The following is a 25,669-nucleotide window of genomic DNA, read 5'->3' on the forward strand; positions in this document are numbered from 1 at the left end:
GAACTCCCTGGACTCTGTATCCAAGGACCATCTTCCATTGTTCCCATATGATGGCTGTTCAGTGGCTTCAGTGAGAGAATGTGGTATCACAATCCAATGCCTAGCTGAGAAGACAAAATCTGAATGTTCTGGAATTTTTTATTAATCAAAAAAGTCTGGTTTGGGTCTGTTTCACAGTGGGAGATTTGAACCTCTGTCTACCAAACCCCAAGCAAGAACTCCCAACCACCGGGCTAACACCAACACCCCCTCCCTCTGTGGTATTAAAAAGAAATCAACACAGTTTTTGATCCACTGGGACTGCATTTTTCAGTTTAAAACTATTTGCCTGAAAAAATTTGCCACGCTCTAGATAGGCACTGGTGTAGACAGGGCTCTAGTATTATTACCACCATGAAACAAAAGCCTGTTCAGACCAAGTTCTCATGACATAATACCTGAGCCCCATCTACACCAACTGTTTAGCACTAGTGCAGCTGCCGCACGGCTGGCTTCTGCAGTAATATGGATACAAATTCTCTTAGGGTTAATGCACCAGAGACCAGCTCTCCAGCTTGTAGCAGATATCTACTGCTTGGATACCTGAATCACATGCGATTCCTCCCTTTAAAAAGACAGATAACTTGTTGACAGAGCTAGCTCTATATCAATGGTCAGAGGAAGCTTTATAAAATCAGAGGGCAGAATCTGGAATTAAGACTGGGATGGAAAAACAGTGGAAGCAATACATTGTAAATATTTACTGCTGCCCTTTTCACTACCTATATACTTGCCGCACGGCAGGATATTTCACCCTGGCAGCTACAAGAAGGGAAATACAGTATTTGCATAATATCAGAAGCTGAAAAATACAGTAAGGTCTCTGTTGTTCAGGTCAACAGCAAACCATTTAGCTGAGATGCTGGGGTCAATAGTGGTGTTTTACCATAATTTAAAAGGACTACCTCCATCAATACTATTCATTATAAAAGGCGTGTGAAGACAATCACCTAAGCATCAGAACACTACTAATTAGTTCTACCTGTGTATTCTATTCCTTTATAATTTCTGTATATTGTAGAAAATCTAGCAGGCTCTGTTTTGAGAACCCTGGTGTTTTAATATCAAACTTCAGATATTTGCCTGTACACTTGAATCATCATCGTTATTCTGATGACACTGAGCTTCAATCTTCTCTTTCACAGGTTCTCTCTGTGCTATTGTGTCTTACCTAAGTCCAGACCCAGATGTCAGATCGTTTTCTTCAGCTGAGCAATGACAAAGCTGAGTTTTTTGCAGGTGACCTCCTTGCATATTTGTGGTGTCATTGCCTCTACGTAGGCCCCATGAATAAGGCTACATTTTAGCCATACATTTTTAATAAAAGTCAGGGAAAAATTCACGGGCCCATGACCTGTCCATGACTTACTAAAAATACCGACAAACTGGGCACCATGTGTGCTGGGAAGGGGAGCACAGGTGCTGGGTGGGGAGTTGCTGCCGGGGGGTGAGGGGGGTTGGGAGGTGGGCTCGACTTTGCTCCTTACCCAGCTCCTGGGAAGCTCCACGTGCTGCCTCCGCTCTGCCCCATGCCCTCAATGCCCAATGGGAACTGCAGGGGCAGTGCCTGGCTGCCAGCAGAAGCAGCACGTGGAGCTAGGGGAACTGAGGGAGAGGAGCCCCTGCAGGTAAGCAACAGCCCCAACCCTATGCCCTGAGCCCCGCCACACCTAAACTCCTGCTGCTGGGGGGCAGCCAGTGTGACTGACCCGGGGGCTGCCCGAGCTGCTCAGGCGGCTCCTGGTCCAGCCGCATGGGGCTGCTGCAGAAGTCACAGAGAGTAATGGAATTCGTGACTTCCATGACAAACACGGAGCCTTACCCATGAACTACTAAATGACTCCTTTGACTCCATATTTGCCACAGGATTGTGCTCCACCACCTAATTTTTTTTTTTTTAAACTACATTTCTAGTGCTTATGGTTTGCTGAAAAACCTTCCCAGTGTATTCTGTGTGCAAACAGCTTATGCAATAACTGAAAGGGGTACTAGAGGGGCAAACTAGTACCCCACTTGTTATGGGGGACATTAACTCTGAAGTATCAGAGGGGTAGCCGTGTTAGCCTGGTTCTGTAGAAGCAGCAAAGAATCCTGTGGCACCTTATAGACTAACAGACGTTTTGCAGCATGAGCTTTCGTGGGTGAATGCAAGCTTGCATCCGAAGAAGTCGGTATTCACCCACGAAAGCTCATTAACTCTGAAATATAAGCAACAAGAAGTGACAAAATATTTAAACTCCTTTTCTTACCTTAACGTCTAACTTTTATGCTTATTTTAGAAGCCCAAGAACACCCAAAGCCAAAGGTGTCCCTAACCAGCGGTCAAGACTCCATCTTTTCTCTACATAGCTCATATAATGCAGTTAAATGCTTATAACGTTACACTGGGTGTATAAAGTGGCACAGTGAGAAATAAAGGTCTAGGAGTAGTGTAAAACTAATATGATTTGATATGAAAATAAATAAAAAGGGAAAGAGCACTTGTATTATTCACTTTCAGATTTAATTCAGGATAAGCCTCCATCTGTGAATTTACCTGTAGCTAACACAGGATTTCCTATATGCAGCACCAAGGAGCCATACTAAAGAGTACACGGGGCCTGGCCCTTAGAGTCAGCAGCCCTGTTAATATCACAGCTACTCTCACATCTGGCCAACATCTGTGGTCATATCTGTATTCTGACCAGAGCTTCCCTCTTGCCATCTCTGGATCATAATTACATTTAATCCCATGCGACCTTTTTCCCATGCTACCAGATAGTAAATGGTCCTCCAGAGACTGCATTTACCATAACTGGCTGATTTATGAACTAGTAAATAAAATATTCTGTAGCCTTGAGCTCAGGCAAAGAATCACTGCGTGGATTTTTAAGCTAATACAACTCCCCTCCACCCCCAAACTATTTTTTTTTAAACAACACATTAAATATCATATTACATACAGAGCTGCTTTGATGACTTTAAACCCTCACCACAAATGTGGTTTCAAAAATTCATTTTGATAGTTTTGATACCATGATGCTGGCAGACCAGGTAGCTCACACCAAGGTCCCCATGTCTCAAATAAACACTAACAAATACATAGCTGGAATCTCACTCACCTGTGTGTTAGTATTATTAAAATAGGTATTAGAATTCTAAGCATGTTTAGTGTTCAGATGTTATGAAATGCTTGTAAATTGCTGCATGCATTAATGTCATAATATCTGTATCTCATGTTATAAGTAGGGCTGTCAATTAATCGCAGTTAACTCACACAATTAACTCAAAAATCGCGATTAATTGCAGTTTTAATCACACGGTTTAACAATAATAGAATACCAATGGAAATTTATTAAATATTTGTGGATGTTTTTCTACATTTTCAAATATATTGATTTCAATTACAACATAGACTACAAAGTGTATAGTGCTCACTTTATATTATTTTTTATTACAAATATTTGCACTGTAAAAATGATAAAAGAACTAGTATATTTCAATTCACCTCATACAAATACTTTAGTGCAATCTCTTTATGGTGAAAGTGCAACTTACCATTTTTTTTTGTTTGTTTTTTGTTACATAACTGCACTCAAAAACAAAACCATGTAAAGCTTTAGAGCCTATGGGTACATCCACACTACCCGCCAGATTGGCGGGTGGCGATCGATCTATCAGGGATCGATTTATCACCTCTCACTCACTCAAAAATAAAACAATGTAAAACATTAGAGCCTATGAGTCCACTCAGTTCTACTTCTTTTTCAGCCAATTACAAAGACAAACAAGCTTGTTTACATTTACAAGAGAGAATGCTGCCCACTGCTTATTTACAATGTCACCTGAAAGTGAGAACAGGCGTTTGCATGGCACGTTTGTAGCCAGCATTTCAAGGTATTTCCATGCCAGATACTGTATGTTAAACATTCATATGCCCCTTCATGCTTCAACCACCATTCCAGAGGACATGCTTCCATGCTAATACTGCTTGTTAAAAACAAAAAACAAAAAAAAAAAACGAATTAAATTTGTGACTCAACTCCTTGGGGAAGAATTGTATGTCTCCTGCTCTGTTTTACCCACATTCTGCCATATATTTCATGTTATAGCAGTCTCGGATGATGACCTAGCACATGCTGTTCATTTTAAGAACACTTTCACTGCAGATTTGACAAAATGCAAAGATTGCTACAGCACTCAACCCAAGATTTAAGAATCAGAAGTGCCTTCCAAAATCTGAGAGGGATGAGGTACGGAGCATGCTTTCAGAAGTCTTAAAAGAACAAGACTCCGATGCAAAAACTATAGAACCCAAACCACGAAAAAAGAAAAAGCAACCTTCTGCTGGTGGCATCTGAAAGCTTTGGATGGTTATCGAGCAGAACCTGTTATCAGCATGGACGCATGTCCTCTGGCATGGTGGTTGAAATATCCTGCGATGCTGGCTACAACAGTGTCTTGTGAATGCCTGTTCTTATTTACAATGTCACCTGAAAGTGAGAAGTGGGCACCATTATCTCCCATAAATGTAAACAATCTTGTTTGTCTTAACAACTGGCTGAATAAGAAGTGGAACTGAGTGATCTCGTAGGCTCTAATGTTTTACACTGTTTTATTTTTTAATACAGTTATTTTTTTGTACATAATTCTACATTTGTAAGTTCAACTTTCATGATAAAGAGATTGCACTACAGTACCTGTGTGAGATGAATTGAAAAATACTGTTTATTTTAGTTTTTACAGTGCAAATATTTGTAAGCAAAAAATAAATGTAAAATGAGCACTGTACACTTTTTATTCTGTCTTGTAATTGAAATCAATATATTTGAAAATGTAGAAAACACCCCAAAATACGTAAACAATAATAGAACAACATTTATTTAACAGCACAATTAATCACGTGATTAATCGTAATTATTTTTTAAATTGCTTGACTAGTTATAAGGCAATATTGAAGTGTTTGTAACTGTAAGGCCTTGGCTACACTTGCAAATTTGCAGCGCTGCAGCAGGGTGTGAAAACACACCCTCTCCAGCGCTGCAAATTGCGGCGCTGCAAAGCGCCAGTGTGGTCAAAGCCCCAGCGCTGGGAGCACGGCTCCCAGCGCTGTACGTTATTCCCCACAGGGAGGTGGAGTACGGACAGCGCTGGGAGAGCTCTCTCCCAGCGCTGGCGCTTTGACTACACTTAGCGCTTCAAAGCGCCGCTTTGAAGTGCAAGTGTAGCCAAAGCCTATGTCACCAGACAAAAGAGAAGCATCGAGTGTGACATATTAGTTTCCAGCAGGAGGTGTTATCTCCTGGCCAAGAAAAGAAGGCCAACTCCACCAGAGGAACCATTGTGGAATCTCAGAGGACAAAAGACTTTGTTGACTGCTCCTCTCTCCCCCTCCCTCCCCAGGAGATGTGCAAGTGAATTCCTCCCAACAGTTGAATTTGCAGAAGGCGGGAAGGAATCAAAAGCCCTAGCAAGGAGGAACTGTATCTTTTATGCTGCTTGAACTCAGAAGGGCAAAGATTATTAAGCATAAACAAAAGAATACCAGTGCTTAGTCTAGGTTAGTACTAAAGAACATAGAAAGTTTGCTTATTATAAAAATTTCTATTACTTTTGGAAACTTAAGATCGGAACCCATTTGTGTTTATCTACGTTTACCTGCTTTAACCTTGTAAATACCACTTATTTCCTTTTCCTAGTTAGTAACTCTTTAGACAGTTTATTACAAGTTTGGATACAAGCATTGTTTTTGGTGAGAGATCTAAGATGCAATTGAACTGGGGTAAGGGACTGGTCCTTTGGGACTGGGAGTAATCTGAGTATTATTGTGATTTTTGGTGTAAGGGACCATCTATCACAAGATAGATCGGAGTACCCCAGGGGACTGTCTATGACTCCATGTTAAGGCTAGTACAGTGCTTGAGGAATTTACACTTGATAATTGGCTAGTGAAATCTAAGTATAGAACTCAGAAACAATTTGGGGTTTGTGCCCTGGTTCTTAACAGTCTGCCCTGACATTGGTACCTATGCTCTTGAGCCACTGCAGGACAGCATGACAGGCTCTCATGATGCAGGACTTCTGGTGACTACTAGGTATAGGATTAGCAGGTGGGATTTCCACAAGAACCTCAGTGAGTCTGGGAACTCTGCCTTGCTCAATAAGGAGATAGATATGAGGCCAAGTTCTCTGCTGGCATAACTCCACTGTAAACAGAGAAAACAGCCTTATATGTATTTTAAGGCTTGGTCTAGGACATTTATTTCTGATGGCTTACCCAATGGCAGTTGTATGTATATATTTTATGGGTTGAGGGAAAGAGCCGCCATGCACACTCCCATGTCTTTTTCCCCAATGCAGTTTCCCCTCACTTCCTGAAGCATCGCTTGCAATTCCCCCTTGAGACACTAGATCCATCCCCTATATCAGAGGTGGGAAAACTACAGCCCGCAGGCCACATCCAGCCTGCAGGACCGTCCTGGCCAGCCCCTGGGCTCCCAGCCAGGGAGGCTAATCCCCGGGCCCTCCGCCCTCCCCCCCCCTCCCCCGCAGCCATGCCGCCACACGAGCAGCATGGCTTGCACCCCCACCTCCCAGGCTTTCCAATAAGCTTTTCCTGCCACCAGCACGGTAAGGGGGCGGGGGAAGAGGGGGGTTGGATAACGGGCAGGAGGTCCCGGGGGGCAGTCATGGGACAGAGGGCAGTTGGTTGAGGCGGAGGTTCGGGGGGGAAGGGGTCAGGAGACATGGAACGAGAGGACTGGATAGGGGGTTGGGTCCCTGGGGTCCCAGAAGGGGGAAGGGAGGAGGGGTGATTGGATAGGGAGTGGGGTCCTGGGGGCAGTTTGGGATGGGGTCTCAGGAGGGGGCAGTCAGGGGACAAGGAACAGGAGGGTTGGATGGATCGGAGGTCCTGGGGGGCCTGTGGATAGGGGGCAGGGATGTCAGGGGACAGGGAGCAGGGTGGGATCCCAGGGGGGCAGTTGGTGGTGGGGGGTCCCAGGAGGGGGCGGTCAGGGGACAAGGTGCGGGGGGGGGTTGGACAGGTTGGGGGTTCTGAGGGGGGCGGGAAGTGGGAGGGGGTGGGGGCCAGGCTGTTTGGGGAGGCACAGCCTTCCCTACCCTGCCCTCCATACAGTTTTGCAACCCCAATGTGGCCCTCGGGGTTGCCCACCCCTGCCCTATATGCTCCACCTCATGGCAGGGATTCCCATTCATCTGACAGTTCCTTTCTCTGGCTATGTCTACATTTGAGCTGGAAAACATGTCTCCCAGCTCACACAGAAGTACCCACATTAGTACCTAAAAGACAGCAGCGTGTCCGTAGTGGCATGGATGACAGCTTAGGCTTGCCACCCCAGTACATAGCCAGGGGGTCGGGAAGGATTGTACTCCAGGCCAAGTGGCTGCCTGTGCCACCATGGACACACTGCTATGTTTAGATGTTAGCTCAAACACAGCTAGCACAAGCACATCTACACAAACTGCTAATCGCACCTCCCAGCATGAATAAGAACATAGAACACAAGAATGGCCATACTGGGTCAGACTAATGGTCCAGCTAGCCCAGTATCCTGTCTTCCGACAGTGGCCAGTACCAGGTGCCCCAGAGGAAATGAACAGAACAGGCAATCATCAAGTGATCCATCCCCTGTTGCCCACTCCCAGCTTCTGGCAAAGAGAGGCTAGGGACACTCAGAGCATGGCACTGCATCCCTGCCCATCAATGGCTATCAATCCTCCATGAACTTATCTAGTTCTTTTTTGAACCCTGTTATAATTCCTTCACAACATCCCTGGCAATGAGTTCTAGAGATTGACTATATGTTGTATGAAAAAGTACTTCCTTTTGTTTTAAACCTGCTACTTATTAATTTCATCGGGTGACACCTAGTTCCTGTGTTATGTGAAGGAATAAACAACATTTCCTTGCTCACTTTCTCCACACCAGTCAAGATTTTATAGACCTCTATCATATCCCCCTTTAGTCATCTCTTTTCCAAGCTGAAAAGTCCCAGTCTTATTAATCTCTCTTCATATGGAAGCTGTTCCATATCCCTAATAATTTCTGTTGCCATTCTCTGTACCTTTTCCAATTCCAATATATCTTTTTTGAGGTGGAGTGACCAGATCTGCTCACAGTGTTCAAGGTGTGGTCATACCATGGATTTATATACAGTAACTCCCCACTTAACATCCTCTCGCTTAACATTGTTTTGATCTTACATCCCTGCTCAATTACAGAACATGCTCCGTTTAAAGTTGTGCAATATGATATTATCTATCCATTTCTTAATGATTCCCAACATTTTTTGACTGCCGCTGCACACCACGTGGATGTTTTCAGATTACTATCCACAATGACTCCAAGATCTCTTTGTTGAGTGGTAACAGCTAATTTAAACCCCATCATTTCATACGTATAGTTGAGATTATGCTTTCCAATGGGCATTACTTTGCATTTATCAACACTGAATTTCATCTGCCATTTTGTTGCCCAGTCACTCAGTTTTGAGATCCTTTTGTAGCTCTTGGCAGTCTGCCTGGGACTTAACTGTCTTGAGTAGTTTTGTATCATCTGCAAATGTTGCCACATCACTGTTTAGCCCTTTTTCCAGATCATTTATGAATATGTTGAATAGAACTGGGCCCTGTACAAACCCCTGGGGAACACCACTATTTACCTCTCTCCATTCTGAAAACTGACCATATATTCCTACCCCTTGTTTCCTATCTTTTAACCAGTTACCAATCCATGAGAGAACCTTCCCTCTTATCCCATGACTGCTTACTTTGCTCAATAGCCTTTGGTGAGGGACCTTGTCAAAAGGTCTGAAAATCTTTCTGAAAATCTAAATACACTATATCCACCCCTTGTCCACGTTTGTTGGTCCTCTCCAAGAATTCTAGCAGATTGGTGAGGCATGATTTCCCTTTACAAAAACCGCATTGACTATTCCCCAACAAATTATGTTCATCTATGTGTCTGACAATTTTGTTCTTTATTATAGTTTCAACCAGTTTGCCCGGCACTGAAGTCAGGTTTACCGGCCTGTAATTGCCACTGTTACCTCCGGAGCCCTTTTTAAAAATTAGCTTCACATTAGCTATCTTCCAGTCATTTGGTTCAGAAGCTAATTTAAATGATAGGTTACATACCATAGTTAGTAGTCCTGCAATTTCACATTTGAGTTCCTTCAGAACTCTCGAGTGAATACCATCTGGTCCTGGTGACTTATTACTGTTTAGTTTATCAATTTGTTCCAAAACCTCCTCTAATGACACCTCAATCTGGGACAGTTCCTCAGATTTGTCACCTAAAAAGAATGGCTCAGGTTTGGGAATCTCCCTCACATCCTTGACCATGAAGACCGATGCCAAGAATCATTTAGTTTCTCACAATAGCCTTATCATGCTTGATCGTCCAATGGCCCCAGTGGTTGTTTAGTAGGCTTCCTACTTCTTTACTTAAACATTTTTTTTTATTACTTTTTGAGTCTTTGGCTAGCTGTTCTTCAAAATTTGTTTTGGACTTCCTAATTATATTTTTACATTTCATTTGCCAGAGTTTATGCTCCTTTCTATTTTCCTCAGTAGGATTTAACTTTCACTTTTTAAAGGATGCCTTTTTGCCTCTCACTGCTTCTTTTACCTTTTTGTTTAGCCACAGTGGTACTTCTTTGGTTCTCTTGCTATTTTTTTTAAATTTGGGGTATACATTTAAGTTGAACCTCTATTATGGTGTCTTTTAAAAGTTCCTCTGCAAGCTGCATGGAATTTTACTTTTAGTGCTGTAACTTTTAATTTTTGTTTAACTAACCTCCCAGTTTTTGTGTAGTTCCCCCTTTCTGAAATTAAATGTAACACACCTACGAAGAGCATGTGATGTGACAACACTCTGGAGGGAATTCAGGTGAAGAGGAAACACTTTCAGCTGATTAAAAGGCACATGTATGACCTATGTAATATTTAACAATATATTTCAACAAGGTTATTTTTATTAGCCACTCTCCTGGACCATACCAGGAAGCAACCACATGGCATCACGCTGTTGGCTACTGCCCAAAAGAAGTGTAGGAAAATGTGTGCATGGGGGGGAAGAAATGTAAATATGGAAGCTTATACTCCTCCCCTCCCCCGTATACATACCCCTCCTGTCTTTTCAGCAGTAGTTACTGAGCAGTGAAATTGACGCGTATTTCCATGGCAGTCCTGCCTGTGGCTAGGTGCTGCACGGCACAGAAAGACAGCCCCCACCCCCCCCAGTTCGCAGTCCCAATCCAGCAACACCAGAAACCCTGGGTACGCTCCAGCCGAGGGGCCGGACTCTGCCTGGTTCTGTCCCGCTGCAGCTCCCCAGGCTTTCAGGGTGGGGGTTTCCTTCGCCTCTGGCTGCCGGGAGCTCGGCCTCGGGCCGGGGAACTGCAGTCGGGGCTGGGCGCGCAGCAGAGAAAGAGGGTGAGGAGCTGGGGAGGAAGGGTCCCGCACGCCCGCCCAGCCCCGTCCAGGTGCCGCGGGCGCTCCTGCGCCGCTCCCCACTGCTCCGCCTCGCCTGCCAGCCCGGCCCCGGCAATCCCAGCGCCCCCCGGCTGGCCCAGCCTCCCCTGCACCCCGGCTCCTACCTGGGGGACGCGGGGCTCCCCGGAAGCTGAGGCGGCCGCTGCTCCCGTGGGCCGAGGCGCTCTGCGGGGGGAGGAGGAGGAGGAGGAGCCGCAGCTGCTGACAAGAGCTCTTCCTGCTTCCCCGCTGTGGGCTCGGCCGGGCCCGGGGCGGGGAGGAGAGTGTCACTCGCCCGCAGCAGCAGTGGAAAACATGAGAGCGCGCCCTGCAGCCTGGGGAAAGGCGGGGCTCTCTGGAGCCCAGCGGGCTGCTGCGCTCGGAAAATGCAGGTGTGGCTCGCTCCGTGCTCCGGAGAGCTCTGCTGTGCCCCGGGCGAGCTCCAGCTCCAGCGCCTGCTCTCGCTCCTGCTCCTCCCGCTCAGCGGCTGCCCACGCAGCAGCGCGTGGGTTTCCCGGGCTGGGTCAGTGTTACAAAGGGTTAGCAGTGCACGCCCGAGGGCCTGGGTGGGGCTTGAAAACTCGCCCAAAATAGGCTGCATAACTACGCTAACACCTGCCTGTATGTGGAGCCAGGGGGTCTCCCACGTACTAGGCTGCAGTTCCACTGTCACTAAACCTAAAAGGAAACTTATAGAATATTTTATGCAATTTTTTTCTTGCAACATCCTTTTGACTAACTCCCAGCTGACTGGACCCTCCCCAAACTCGCTGAAGTCAGCCTGAGGTTGTACAGACGATAGGTCAGAACAAAGCACTTGGTCAGGCTTTTTAATAGCCCTTTAGAAGTTGAGAAGCCAGCCCCTCCCTAAGTCACCACTCCACTCCTATCCTTTCACACACACTATAATAATTACTCTTTATAGTGCCATGGTACCTAGGGTACCCAGGACTCCATTGTACTAAGTTCGGTACAAGCACAGAACAAAGACTGGCCGTGCTCCAAAGAGGTTGGTACATAGAAGTATTGGTGTGGTAGCCTCAGGCCTTCAGGGCACCAGCAAACCAAGCCAGCACAAACTGCTCAAGGGGGCGGGCGGGGGGGGGGGGGGGGGCCGCAGGCTGGCCTGCTGCAGTGCCACCCAGTGGTGCACGGAGGACGACGGACCGCCAGGCACGACGGCGCGGAGGGCTGGGGTGGCGCTGCGCGGCTCTCTCGCGCCGCCGGCCTGACTGCGCAGCTGCAGGCAGCGCGGCGACCCGCCGCCCCCCCCCCCGCAGCCGCGCGCGCCCGCGGGAGGTCCCGGGCCCTCCGCGATGGACCCGCCGGCGGGCTCAGAGAACGGCGAGAAGGGGGGACCCGCCGCAGAACCGAGGAAGGGCGGCGCAGCACACCGCGCTGCCTGGGGCAGCCTATTTTCTAGAGCCGCCCCTGCCTCAGGCTTTTCATTTTGTTTAGAAAATACGGCACTGATGACATGGTTATTTTGAAAACAACTGTTACAGTTACACCCTCCCTTTCACCCACCAAGTAGCTGCTTTCTAGCCCTGATTATCCCTTCTGCTTCCATTCAGATGATAAAAGGTGAGAACGTCACTGAAAAAAGACACACCCCTGAGCCACATAAGTTTTGCAGGGATACGCACTAGTGTGCACAGCGCTATGTCGGTGGGAAATGCTCTCCCGCCAACATAGCTACAGCTGCTGGTTGAACTGATTTTATGTCAACTGGGGAGCTCTCTCCCATTGGCATAACAGAGTGCTCGTGCAGTGGCAGATCTGTATAGGTACAGCTTGTAAGTGTAGACATGACCTAAAGAGCTGTCTATTATCAGAAATCTCTACCCCATGTAGGTAGGTGTAGAGCATGATGCTGTCACCTTCTCTTGAATAAACTAAATAGATTGAGTCAGGGGACTGGATGATATGCACCCAAAGAGTTCTGAAGGAATTTAAGAATGAAGTAGCTGAACTGCTACCAAAAATCTGCAATATCTCCTTAACATCAGCTAATGTATTGGAGAGTTGGGAATGTTGTTCTTATGTTCATAAGTGGTGCTGAGGATGACCCTGGGTGCTACAAGCCCATCAGCCTTACTCCACTATAAGGAAAGCCGCATGCCACGATCATTTAAAATAAAATTATTAGACACCTGTGTGAAAATATGATAAAGGCAAAGCAACACAGCTTCTGCTAAAGAAAATCATGACTCTTCCTTCAATCTACTAGAATTCTGTGAGAGTAAGCACCAAGAAATCAGTGGAGGAAGGTAAACTGGTTAATTTTTTTTTTTGAGCTTGCAAAAAGCATTTGACAAAGTCCCTCACAAGAGGCTACTACTGAAACAAAATAGTAATGGAGTATGAATTAAAGTCATGGATTAGAAACAAGCCAAGAGAGAAAACAGGGTACACATAAATGTTCAATTTTTCACAGGCCAAAGTGAGTAGCCTAAAGTTCTATACAGGAACTGCTGATTGTGAAGATTTGTAAACCATCTGGAAGAAGGAAGGAACTGCAATGCATCCAACTTTGCAGATGAGACAACATTATTTAGGTTTATCAAAAACAGTGAAGACTAGGAACTTCAAAGGGCCTAACAAAGTTAGGTGAATGGGTAGCATGAAGGTAGACTACATTCACTGTTGACAAGTGCAAGCTGATGCACATTGGAAGGAATCATTTAAACTATACCTCGATATTGCTGGGATCTATATTAACTGTACTACGTAGGCACATATGGACCAAGGGGAATATGGAAGCGCCGTGTGATAGGAGCAGTATAGCTTAGGAGGTATGTAGTATGAATTCTAACTGGGTTGGAGCATCAACATCACTGCTCCAGAGACCAGGAGATTAAGCTAAGTAGCTGGCAAAGTGAAAAGGAGGCATATGTTTGCACAATGTCAGAGAGCAAAGAAAAGCAAAGGCCAGGAACCTTTGGGGAAACAAGAATCCCAAAACACAGAGGGTACAGAGTCTAGGGAGAGTAAGTAAGTTAGAGGACAGACTGGGTGTTATGAACACGGACAGCAACGTAGCTAAGCCAACAGGCCATTCTAGGGTTGGTTTAAATGTTTAGTGCAGCATCCGGCTCTAGATATAATAATAATACTTAGCTCTTATATATTACTTTAATAATAATACTTAGCTCTTATACATTACTTTTCATCAGTAGATCTCACAGCACTTTAACAAAGATGAGCTTGACTGATCTCATGGAAATCCAAATACACGTCTACCCCGATAGAACACAACCCGATATAACATGAATTTGGATATAACGCAGTAAAGCAGGGGGGAGCCCCGGGCCCTTTAAAGCGCCACCTGAGCCCCGCTGCTTCACTGCGTTACATCCGAATTCGTGTGGAGCCCCGGCCCTTTAAATCCCCACCGGGGCTCTGGCAGCTGGGCTCAGGCAGTGATTTAAAGGGCCAGAGATTCCAGCTGCTGCGGGGAGCCCCGGGCCCTTTAAATCCCTTCCCCAGCCCCGCTGCCAGAGCTCCGGCGATGATTTAAAGGGACTGGGACTCCCACAGTGGCTGGAGCCCTGGGCCCTTTAAATCCCCGCTGGGGCTCTGGCAGCTGGGGCTCGGGCGGTGATTTAAAGGGCCCTGTGCTCTAGCCGCTGCGGGGAGCCCCGGGCCCTTTAAATCACCACCGGAGCTCTGACAAAGGGCCCTGTGCTCCCCACAGCAGCTGGAGCACGGGGCCCTTTAAATCACCACAGGAGAAGCCAGTCCAGTCTGGCACGGCATACTGGCTCTTGCCAGTACACCATACTGGACCGAATCTGATATAACGCGGTCTCACCTATAAGGAGGTGAGATTTTTTCGCTCCCGAGGACCGCGTTATATTGGGGTAGAGGTGTATTTAGAAAGTCAACCCAAAAAAATAAACAGAGAATTCTCCAGTTAAAATTTCTTTTGTCAAAGTCCCAGTTTAAGTAACATTGCTGACTAGATGTAGGAGAGAGTCCCTGCACTTTGGGTGAAATTCAACCTTTCTGCGTATTACTAGCAAAAAATAAAATAAATTAAAAACACCAAAAGACACCAACTCAACTTTACAACTGAGACTTTAAAGTCAAACCATCCAGAGTTAGAGTTTCAATCTTAACTCTGTGTCTGTGTCTGTGTGTTTTCACTGAGAGTGAAATTCATCTTTGTGCAGTGGGCTCATCCATGCCACTTATGCTACATAGTTGGGCTGTACTGGTTGGAGCTGTGGGAGGAGTTTGTGCACAGCAGAGCCTTTGCCTGTGGAGAAGTTTCTTCTGCTGGCCCAAATGAATGGAAGGACAAGGCCACACTACACTTCAAAACTTATTGAAGGCCAGCCTTCTGTTGCTTGGGCAGTCCTCTGGGGTGGAATGGTTGGGTGCCTGGAGGGCCCCCCCACCGCATTCTTGGGCATCTGGGTGAGGAGGCTATGGAACTTGGGGATGAGGGCGGTTGGTTACACAAGGGCCACGGCGGCGGTCTGTGCTCCTGCTGCTTTTCCTGCACCTCAACCATATGCCAGAGCATATCAGTTTGATCCTCCAGTAGCTTCAGCGTTGCCTCCTGCCTCCTCTCATCACGCTGCTACCACCGCTCCTCTTGCTCCCGACACCTCTCCTCTTGATCCCGCCACGTCTCATCTCACACGTCCCTCCTGTCCTTGCCTTCATTTTGTGCTTTCCTGCACTCTGACATTGTCTGCCTCCAGGCATTCTGCTGGGCTCTTTCAGTGCAGGAGGACTGCATGAGCTCAGAGAACATTTCATCGTGAGTGTGTTTTTTTCGCCTTCTTATCTGCGCTAGCCTCTGGAATGGAGATGACAGTGGTAGCATTGAAACATTTGCAGCTGTGGGAGGAAAAAAGGGAGAGTTGGATTGACCATTTAAAAGGATGGGCTAAGGTTTTTGGGTTAACATGCAGTACAAACCCAACTAAACCCCCTCTCACACCCAATTATCTGGGATGATAGCTTCACCCTTCCCCCCACCGTGTGGCTAACAGCAGGGATGATTTCTTTTCAGCCAGAGGCACACAGCCCAGCAGGAACGGCCACCTCTGAATGTCCCCTTAATAAAATTCCCCTATTTCAACCAGGTGACCATGAATGATATCACTCTCCTGAGGATAACACAGAGATAAAGAACGGATGTTGCTTGTCTGCATTCCAGTCGCTTTACTGGCCGCGGATACATCCCAAGTCTTCAGGGCAAATTAACCATTAAACACGCTTGCTTTTAAACCATGTATTATATTTACAAAGGTACACTCACCAGAGGGGCCTTCTCCGCCTTCAAGATCCGGGAGCCCGGATTGGGAGGGTAATGTGTCCAGGGTGATAAACAGTTCTTGGCTGTCGAGGAGAATGGTCTCTCCGCTTGCCTGTTGTGTGCTATCATCTTCCTCTGTTGCATGAGACTCCCTTGCAGAAGTCCACATACTGGGGTGGGGTAATTGTAGGGGCACCCCCTAGAATGGCATGCAGCTCATGATAGAAGCGGCATGTCTGGGGGTCTGACCCGGAGCGGCTGTTTGCCTCTTTGGTAGGCTTGCCTGAGCACCTTAAGTTTCACGCGGCACTGCTGTGAGTCCCTGTTACAGCCTCTGTCCTTCATGCCCTTGGAGATTTTTTCAAATATTTTGGCATTTCGTCTTTTGGAACGCAGTTCTGATAGCATGGATTCATCTCCCCATACAGCGATCAGATCCGGTACCTCCCATTTGGTCCATGCTGGAGCTCTTTTGCGATTCTGGGACTCCATCATGGTCACCTCTGCTGATGAACTCTGCATGGTCACCTGTGCTGATCAGCTCACCATGCTGGCCAAACAGGAAATGAAATTCAAAAGTTTGCGGGGCTTTTCCTGTCTATCTGGCCAGTGCATCTGAGTTGAGAGTGCTGTCCAGAGTGGTCACAATGAGCACTCTGGGATAGCTCCCGGAGGCCAATACGGTCTAATTGCGTCCACACTACCCCCAAATTCGACCCGGCGATGTCAATTTCAGCGCTAATCCCCTTGTCAGGGAGGAGTACAGAAAGGGGTCTTAAAATCGATTTAAGTCAACAAAAATGGCTTCGTCATGTGGACAGGTGCAGGGCAGCGCAGAGAGGGGGGCCGGCCGGGGTCTTCGGCCATTCCGCCCTTCGGGACCGCCCGCCCCGAAGACCCGCCACCCGCGGCGGGCGACCCCTGCGGTCTTGGTGGGGGCCGGCGGGTCCCACAGAGCGGGCCCCCCCGGACGGGGCTGGCCGCGGCGGGCGGCCCGGCCCCCGCCCCCCGCCCCGGCCCCGCCCCGCCGCGCCGCCCGCCCGCCGCCCGCCCGCGGCCAGCCTCCCCCCCCGGGCGGGCCGCCCTGGCCGCCCGGCGGCGCCCGCCCGCCGCCGCGCGCCCCCGCCCGCCCCGCCGCCCCGCGCCGCCCCCCCCGCCTCGCCCCGCCCCGCCGCCGCCGCCGCGCCGCCCCTCCCGGCCGCGGCCCGGCCGCCGCCGGCCCGGCCGCGCGCGCCCGCGCCGCCGCGCCCCGCTCGGCCCGGCCCCGGGCGGGGAGGTCGAGCTCAGGCCCTGAGCTGCCGCGTGGTGAGAGGGGCGTGGTGGCGGGGGAGCCACACGCCGCCCCTGCCCGCCCCGCCCCCCGGGGGGCGGCGCGGGCGGCGGGGCGGGCGGGGGCTCCAGCCCCCCCCCCGCCCCACGCCCGGGCGGGGGGATCGGGGGGGGCTCAGGGGCTCGGAGACTGGGGCGGTGCGCTGAGCTCCAGGAGGGAGGAGGGAGGCCTCCTCTCTCTTCGGGGGGGGGCTTGGAGAGAGGGGCCCGGGGGGCAACCCCCTTGCCCCCCTCTGGGCGGCCCTGGTGCAGGGTTAAATTGAGGTAACGCTGCTAAATTCAACCTAAACTCATAGTGTAGACCAGGGCTAACTGGCATTCTCCTGACAAGGATTGAATGAGCATGCAGACCCAGGCCTCGTCTACATGAGAAAGTTTGATTTAAACTAGTCTTTAAACCAGTGCAACCCCTTGTGAACAGTTTAAAGAGTGACTTATTTTGGTTTAGTTTAACCCTGTTCCCAACTGACTAAAGCTAAACCACTATAAACCAATCTTAAACCACAGTAAGAGTTTCCACACATAACTTTGCACTGGTTTAAAATCATACTAAGTTAAACTGGTGCAACTTCCCTTGTGTAGACAAGATCTAGCTACCTCCATACACAGACTGTCAAACTTCAGGTATGTTGGCCAGGCAATAGGAGGGAGCTTGTATCTGTTCCAAGCCCAGTCCCTTTTGCCTTGAAATCAATGGCAAATTTCCATTGACTTAATTAGGAGTATGATTTGGCAGTCCTCATGGATAGAGAGAGGTATTCAGTCTCTACAGTTGTCCATCAGTCAACTCTCACTAACACAATATTCACAAACAGGAACTGGGGCAGCTATGGCAGTCTATGGAATAATTCTGGACAAGGAAACCATTGTAGGATGAGCTCACTGACTGCCCTTTTCATACAGGCAGGGAGGGAGGCATTTGGTTAATGCATTTCATTTCTGGACGTCTCCCCACAGGAATGCTACCCTCTGAGTACAGGCTCCTTAGGTAGCTTTGATATAAAATTGTCCCTTGTATAACTGTAACTCATTGGGTCTGCCATTTGGAGCTGCTGCACTACAGTGTTCGTTTTCTTTTTCTAGCTAGTTTATTTGCTGCCTATAGCAACATTTGGGGGAGGAGAGGCCATTAAACTACCTAAGGAGCCTGTAAGAGTTACATGGTGAGTTTGAACCAATTGGTAAACTGTTACAATGAGATTTTCTCATTGTGCTGGAGATATGGGAAACAGTGTTACTAGAGCCTTGTGAGATGCAGCTCAGTTACGGCCAGATCCAGAGTCCAGTGAAGTCAATAGGAATCTCACCATTGAATCTGTAAGGATGTTTGTGATTTTACCCCTAAGTTTGGTTTGCAATCTGTAGGTCTAAGGTCTGAACTTAGCCCCCAAACAGAAAGAGCTCAGTTGAAAGCATGGTTAGATTAAGGCAAAGGCCATATTGGCTTGTGGCTAGGGCCCCAGATCCTGGAGTCAGTCTGAGTATAATGCAGCTAAGTTTGTTAATGCTCAAAAAGCAGTATGTTACCTTCCTGTTGTGTTGTATAAAGTTCAGGGTAGTGAAGCTCTGGCTTTTCATTCTGTGGGTCACTTAGTAAGGGTTGGCTCCTCCATCTCAACTTCAACTGATACTACTCAAACACCTTGTTGTATGGTCCTTAAAATACTTCACTCAGCAGACTACCAGGATAGAGTTTGATAGTTCACAGCAAATCCAATGAGCTGTCTGTACATGTTTTTCCCCCCTTGCTCCTCCTTCTTCTTCCCTAGTTCTCAGATCCAATGTCACATCAATAAACAGCCCATGAACGGTAACTACCTATCAATGAACAGCCCTTGATTTTCTCCTGATCTAGAGAAAAAATCCAAAATACTAAAGAAGAATTACTCATGGGGGATTTCTGCATCACTGCACCTGTGCAGAATTCATGTTGCCCACAGATTTCTTTGCTGCTCCACAGAAAAATGACTTCTGATGGGGAAGCAAAGGGAAGCTGCAAGAGTGGTCACATTCCCCTCCCTGGCAGTGCAGGCAGTTCGATTTGGGCGCCCGGAGCAGCTGATAGAAACATAAATCACTGCTGGGATGGGGGGGGTGGGCAGTCATGCATGTGAGAGCACGACATTTGGCCCCTCTTGCTCGCTACTGTAGCACACTCAGCTTGGTGAGGCAGGGTTTCAGGGTGTTTCTGAGGAGGTAGGAGTAGGGCAGGCTCTGTTCCCTCAGGCAGAACAGAATGTATACTCCTGGGGGAATTCTGCACCACTGCGCAATACAGAATTTTGCAGAAAGTAACGTGCATGCAGAATTTCCTTTCCCTCACAGAAATGGGCTACAGTGCTGCTAGCTGCAACTAGAGACCACTGGACCCAGCAGAGTCCAGCTCACACACAGAAGACACTGTTGCAAAACGTCTGTTAGTCTATAAGGTGCCACAGGATTCTTTGCTGTTTGGGGGAGAGAGAGGAGCTAGAGGGTTCCTGGCAGCTGCAGTTCCCAACATGCCCTGAGGGAAGGAGAGGGTGGTGTGCAGGAAACTGCATGCAAGCCTGGTACCAAGCCTCAGGCTGTTTCTCCCTCTGGATCCCTGGGATATGGGAGGAAGGGGTGTGGGTGTCTGGGCTGGGGGGGGGGGGCATGGCTAGGCTCCGGAGGGAAGAGATGGACATGGGTATCTGGGCAAAGGGGAGCCCTGTGGCTGGGCTCGGGGGGAGGGGGGAGTGCCAGTATCTGAGTTGGAGCAGCCCCGCTGAGCTCTGGGTGTACTGGCTGGGGGGTGGGGGGCTGTGGCTGGGCTTTGGGAGGGAGAGTTGTGGGTGTCTGGCCCCCCAGCTGGACTCGGCTGGGGGAAGGCGCAGAGAAACCGTAATTGGATTGTCATTGGGGTTTCTTCAACTCTCTACTCCTGTGGGGAATTTTTCTGTGTGTCTGTATTGTTACAGACATACTTGCTGACAGGTATTTTGAAATAAATTACCAAAATAATTGAAACTGGCATGATTATATAGTGTTATTTTGAAAAATAAAATTTGTAGAATTTTAATTTTTTTCCCCCTGGGCCATTGTCAATAAATCCAGGAGCTACACAAAGTCTATGTCTGACAGGAAGGCTGTATCTAGGGGTTAGAACACCAACCTAGGACATGGGAGATCTAGATTCAAGTCCCTACTCTGCCAGAGACTTTCTGTGAGACCTTGTGCAGGTCATTTTGCCTCTCAGTGCTACTGTTTTATCAATACAGATAACAGTACTTCCCCCTACCTAACAGGGCTGTTGGAAAATAAATACCTGGAAGACTGTGCACTGCTCAGATACTATGGTAACAGGGGCAAGGTCCATACCTAATAGTTTTAGAGAGTTGTATACCAAACATTCTTATAGAACAGGAGCCATGAAAGCTTCCTAAAAGTGGGGGGCCACCAGTGCCTGAACTGTAGCCCTGCCCCCGTGCTGCCCCTTCCCCCAAGGCCCCACCCCCCACTCTGCCCCCTCTCCCCCACTGCTCGCCCTTAAGGCCAGTAAAAAAAGTGATGGAGCCATGGCCCCCTGGGTCCCTCCATTCTGGCACCCTGTTATAGAATTCTTGCTGCAAAGCCTTATTCTGCACATACATTAGCTTTCTCTCCGCACAGGCAATCACACATGAGGCTTTGGCCTCCAGGGCTGTCATTCTGGCATCTTTCACCATTACTAAATTCACTCAAATATTAGGAAAGGAGCTAATTAGACACTTCAATTTATGCAGCATATATATGTTAAAAAAAATCTATCTTTCCTGTGAGAAGCAGATTAAGGTACTTGAAGCTAATTCATTAAGATTTAACAGATGGAAGTGCTGCCTGCTTCTATTTAATTAATATGAACATCTCATTTCAAAATCATATTTCATTCAAATCCAAGTGTTACAATGGGGTTGTGCAGTGTTCTACTACCTTACCGGACATAATCCAGCTTTTGCTGCAGACTTCACACTCAGCATCATGCACTTTCCCTAGAAGGGACTGGCTCAGCCCTCTGCAGTTTTGATTGCTCTATAATTTCCCTTAGCAACTGCTGCCAGCTGAACTTTTCCTGTTATTGCTCTTTATGCAACTCGCTTGGCTCTTCTGCCTAAGGCCATAGGTTCTGCATAATCACATTCAGTCCTGAAATCTAACCTTATTATCTGAACCTCCGCCTTATCCCAATCCCTTTCTTGCACCCCACCTATCTCATGCTGGGGGACTAGGAAGGGATTTGGATAATGCAGTGGTTAGGATATTAGAACAGAGAAATGTCCAGCCAGGACTGTGAAGAGGCTGAGCCCCCAGCCATAGGAGTGGCCGCCTACTGCTGAATAGTTCCTGAGGCAGTGCAGGGAACCCTCTGCAGCCCCACCTCCCCCTCTGGCGCAATGTGCAGGGAAGGCTGTGGTCCTGGGGCGGGGGGCAGAGTCCTGGCCAGGGGTCTCTTTCCTGCTCTGCCCCGCACCTTGCGCCTGAAGAGATTGGGTATAACTGAGTGAAGGGGGCTGAGCAGAGACCTCCCACCAAACTGTGAGGGGGACGAGGGCCTGGTAGGTCACCCCACTGCTCAATGGCTCCTGCTATCTTGATTATCTGGAGTCCCAATTATTCAGTAAAATACATGTCCCCCAACCTAGTTGGATAATTGAGAGTATACTGTGCCTTTAATTTTCAAATTGCACTGTGCAATTTTTGGGGAGGAAATGGGCAGGTGAGTACAGCAGAAGGACCAGGCTAGTACTGGCCCGAATGCCCAGCCATTTCTATAGATTTTATATTGGCAATTCATGCAGTTTTATCAGAAGTCTCATGATAGTTTGTGTTTTTCTTAAAGCCCCAGCTCCTGGAGTCTCCTGATGGAAGCCGAAAATTTCAGCTTTCATTTTAAAACAGAAGTTTCTAATTCCAGAGGCAACCTTACCTAAAGTATAAAGAACCCCAAACGTATTATTTTTAAAAATCTCATGCACTTGGGGGGCCTGACTTGAGTGCTTGGGGTTGACAGTACTGTATGCAGAAGTAGTCATTAGTTATTAGAGGACCTTCAGCTGATCACATTTATCTCAATGGGGTGTTAACCCTGAAGGCTAATGTTAGTCTATCTTTCAATATTGTTAACTATTTTATTGCCATCATTTTAACCAAAATGGTACGCCAGGTTTGTGGGTGGGGCTTGGGTTTAATGGTTGGAGTTTAACTAGAAGATTAAACCCTTATCCCCATCTGATTCTTAGATATGGATAGTGAACTGACCTCCAAGCACCTCTTGCCATCTTATCGTACAATAAGAATTTTAAGAACCGGGTCAAGAGTTGAGCACAGGATTTCCTGTTCTTCAGTGATCCACTCCCAGGGTGGTGCATGGAATGTGGGAGTCTGCTTGTGCTTTGCTGAACTGTAGTGTTAGGTTTCAACAGCCTTGCAAGTTCAGGAACAGGATACTTCATCGGCAGCAGGTTGCTGGAAAGGAATGTGCTGAGCAAAAAGGAAGACACTTTTCCCCAGCACCTTCTCTATCTCAGCATGAATCTCTGCTGAAGCGGAAGTAGGGCATGCTGCTCTAGGCTGATAGCAGGTAGCTCTGGCAACTGTATTAGATTTCCTCCTCTCACATAAAAATTTCTCCACAACCTATAGTAAAGGTGCATGCTGTTTACTCCTGGCATGGGAAAAGCCATGCCTATTAAAAAACTGGACTAAAGGGTAAAATATAATTCAAACGAGCTGTTGTGCAACTTGTGATGCCCTCAGTTTACCCTATGTTACACTCAGTCTGATCCCGGAAGGTTTTGAGGGCCTCACCAACCTTAATAGGAGATGAGGGTGCTCGGCCCCTGGCAAGACCATGCCCTTAAATTACAGCCAGATGTAGCTGTAGTAGGCATATTTCTAGGGGCACAATACCAGAAACAATTTAGAGTACGTTTTATTTCCACAAAAGTAGCACACAGATCCCATAACTTGGCTCTGACTCCCCACAAGAGTCCTTGCCACATTAAAAGGAAACCGGTGGCATTTTCCATTCAGCTCCCCAAAAGCCTCTTCACCCACCTACTCTACTCCAAGACTCATGCTAAGCAAGGAAACCATTGTCTTTCACATTGTCACGTTGTGCCCAGCTAGCTGCGCTAGCATTAATCTAATGAAGCAGTTATGCATCTGTAGCCAAGATGCTGCTGCTTAACAGTGAGTTGTCTTTCTAGAGCAGTGTTTCCCAAACTTGGGACGCCGCTTGTGTAGGGATAGCCAGTGGTGAGCTGCAGCCGGTTCGCACCGGTTCACATGAACCGGTTGCTAAATTTAGAAGCCATTTTAGAACTGGTTGTCCCGCGTGGGAGAACTTGTTCTAAAAGGGCATTTAAATTTAACAAGAGCTCCCTGCTGCGGCCCAGCTTACCTCAGCTCTGCCTCCACCTCGTCCCACGAATGCTCTGCCCTGCTTCTCCTCCCGCCCCTGCTTCCCGCGAATCAGCTCTTCGTGCGGGAAGCTTGGGAGGGCTGAGAAGCAAGCAGGCTTCCCACTGAGGCTCCAAAGAGGATTCTGAGGTAGGGGTAGAGGGAACGAGGAGGGCGGTGTGCCCGGCCTCCGCGTCCCCACCCCCTGGCCACCTGGCTCCGCGTATCTCCCTGCCCCGAGTCCCCCCCCACCCCCGCCGCCCGGCTCTGCGTCCCCCTCCCCGGCCCCGCGTCCCCCTGCCCCCGGCTCCGGCTCTGGCCACGGCCTGTCCCGCGGCCCCGGCCACCCGGCTCCGGCTCGCCTGGTTCCGGCCGTGAGCTCACCTACTGAGATGCTGGGCACCGGCAGCGCGGGTCCGGGCGCGGCGGTGGGCCGGGCTGCAGCTCCGGCAGTGCGGGTCTGGGCGCGGCGGCAGGTTTTTAAACACACCTGACTGTAAAGTCAGGTGTGTGTAAAAAAAAGGGGGGGGGCGTCAAGGAACGTGGGGGGTGGGCCATGATCCCTCCTGGGGTGAGGAGGGAACCGGTTGTTATGATTTTGGCAGCTCATCACTGGGGATAGCCCCTGGCGGGCCAGTTTGTTTACCTGCCAGCCGATCGCAGCTCCCACTGGCTGCAGTTTGCCGCTCCAGGCCAATGGGGGTTGCTGGAAGCAGCAGCCAGTACATCCCTCAGCCCGCGCCACTTCCAGCAGCTCCCATTGGCCTGAAGCAGCGAACTGAGACCAGTGGGAGCCGCGATCAGCCGGACCTGCAGACGCGGCAGGTAAACAAACCGGCCTAGCCCGCCAGGGGCTTTCCCTACACAAGCGGCGTCCCAAGTTTGGGAAACACTGTTCTAGAGCAAGTCTTACTTGAGAATCACAAGGTGCTTTAGAGCCATTACTTCATGTCTGAGGATATGTCTACACTATGGGATTATTCAGATTTTACAGAAATCGATTTTTGGAAACAGATTGTATAAAGTTGAGTGCATGTGGCCACACTAAGCACATTAATTCGGTGGTGTGCATGCACCGAGGCTAGCGTCGAATTCCGGAGCGTTGCACTGTGGGTAGCTATCCCATAGTTCCCCGCAGTCTCCCCCGCCTATTGGAATTCTGGGTTAAGATCCCAATGCCTGATGGGGCCAAACATTTGTCACGGGTGGTTATTGGTAAATGTCGTCAGTCAATCCTCCCTCCATGAAAGCAATGGCAGACAATCATTTTGCGCCCTTTTCCCTGGATTGCCCGGGCAGACGCCATAGCACCGCAACCATGGAGCCCGTTCAGCCTTTTTTCCCCACTCTCACCGTATGTCTACTGGATGCTGCTGACAGATGCAGTACTGCAGTGCTACACAGCAGCCTCCCCTTGCCTTTGCAAGTTAGCAAAGATGGTTACCAGCCATACTGTACCGTCTGCTGCTGTCATGGGTGTTCCTGGCTGGCCTTGGTGAGGTCGGCCGGGGGCGCATGGACCAAAAATGGGAATGACTGCCCAGGTCATTTACTTCTTTAAGTTTTGTCTAATGGAGAGTCAGTCCTGCCTAGAATATCAGGCAAGCCTACTAAAGAACCAGAGAGGCAAACAGCCGCTCTGGGTCAGAGCCCCAGACATCCCGCAGAAGTGATGAGCTGCATGCCATTCTAGGGGGTGCCCCTGCAACAACCCCACCCATTGCTTCCCTCCTCCCCCACCCCTCCTGGGCTACTGTGGCAGTTATCCCCCTATTTGTGTGATGAAGTAATAAAGAATGCATGAATAAGAAACAACACTGACTTTATTGCCTCTGCAAGCAGAGATCAAAGGGGGGAGGGGACGGCGGTTTTTTTACAGCAAAGTAGAGCGAACCACCATTCTGCACTTGCTCAGCCTATAGCTGAAAATGGGAATCTGTGATAAGCACTAGGACAGAAGCACAGGCAGGACTGAATCTCCATTTGTGTATGGGCCTTTGGTTGACGCTGGTAAAATACAAAATGTCCCAGGATATGTATGTTGGGGGACAGTTCTAAACGGCAGCTTAATTTTTTTATTTGCAGCAAAATGTAGAGGTCTAAGTATCTGACTGTGAGCCCTGGTAGCAAGGGGTAGGCTGGGGTAGGCGC

General features: G+C 48.6%; 1 protein-coding gene across 1 annotated transcript in view; it reads right to left on the reverse strand.

Annotated features, from left to right (window-relative positions):
• ANXA11 (annexin A11) overlaps positions 1–11,048 on the reverse strand; it is a 57,387-nt gene extending 46,339 nt beyond the window's left edge. The window contains exon 1 of the mRNA XM_039481573.1: positions 10,641–11,048. The gene's annotated coding sequence lies outside the window, so the exon portion shown is untranslated. The remainder of the gene's footprint in view (positions 1–10,640) is intronic.
• Between the last annotated feature and the right edge of the window lie 14,621 nt (positions 11,049–25,669).

Source organism: Mauremys reevesii, linkage group 7, assembly GCF_016161935.1.
Source record: "Mauremys reevesii isolate NIE-2019 linkage group 7, ASM1616193v1, whole genome shotgun sequence".
Lineage (NCBI taxonomy): Eukaryota > Metazoa > Chordata > Testudines > Geoemydidae > Mauremys > Mauremys reevesii.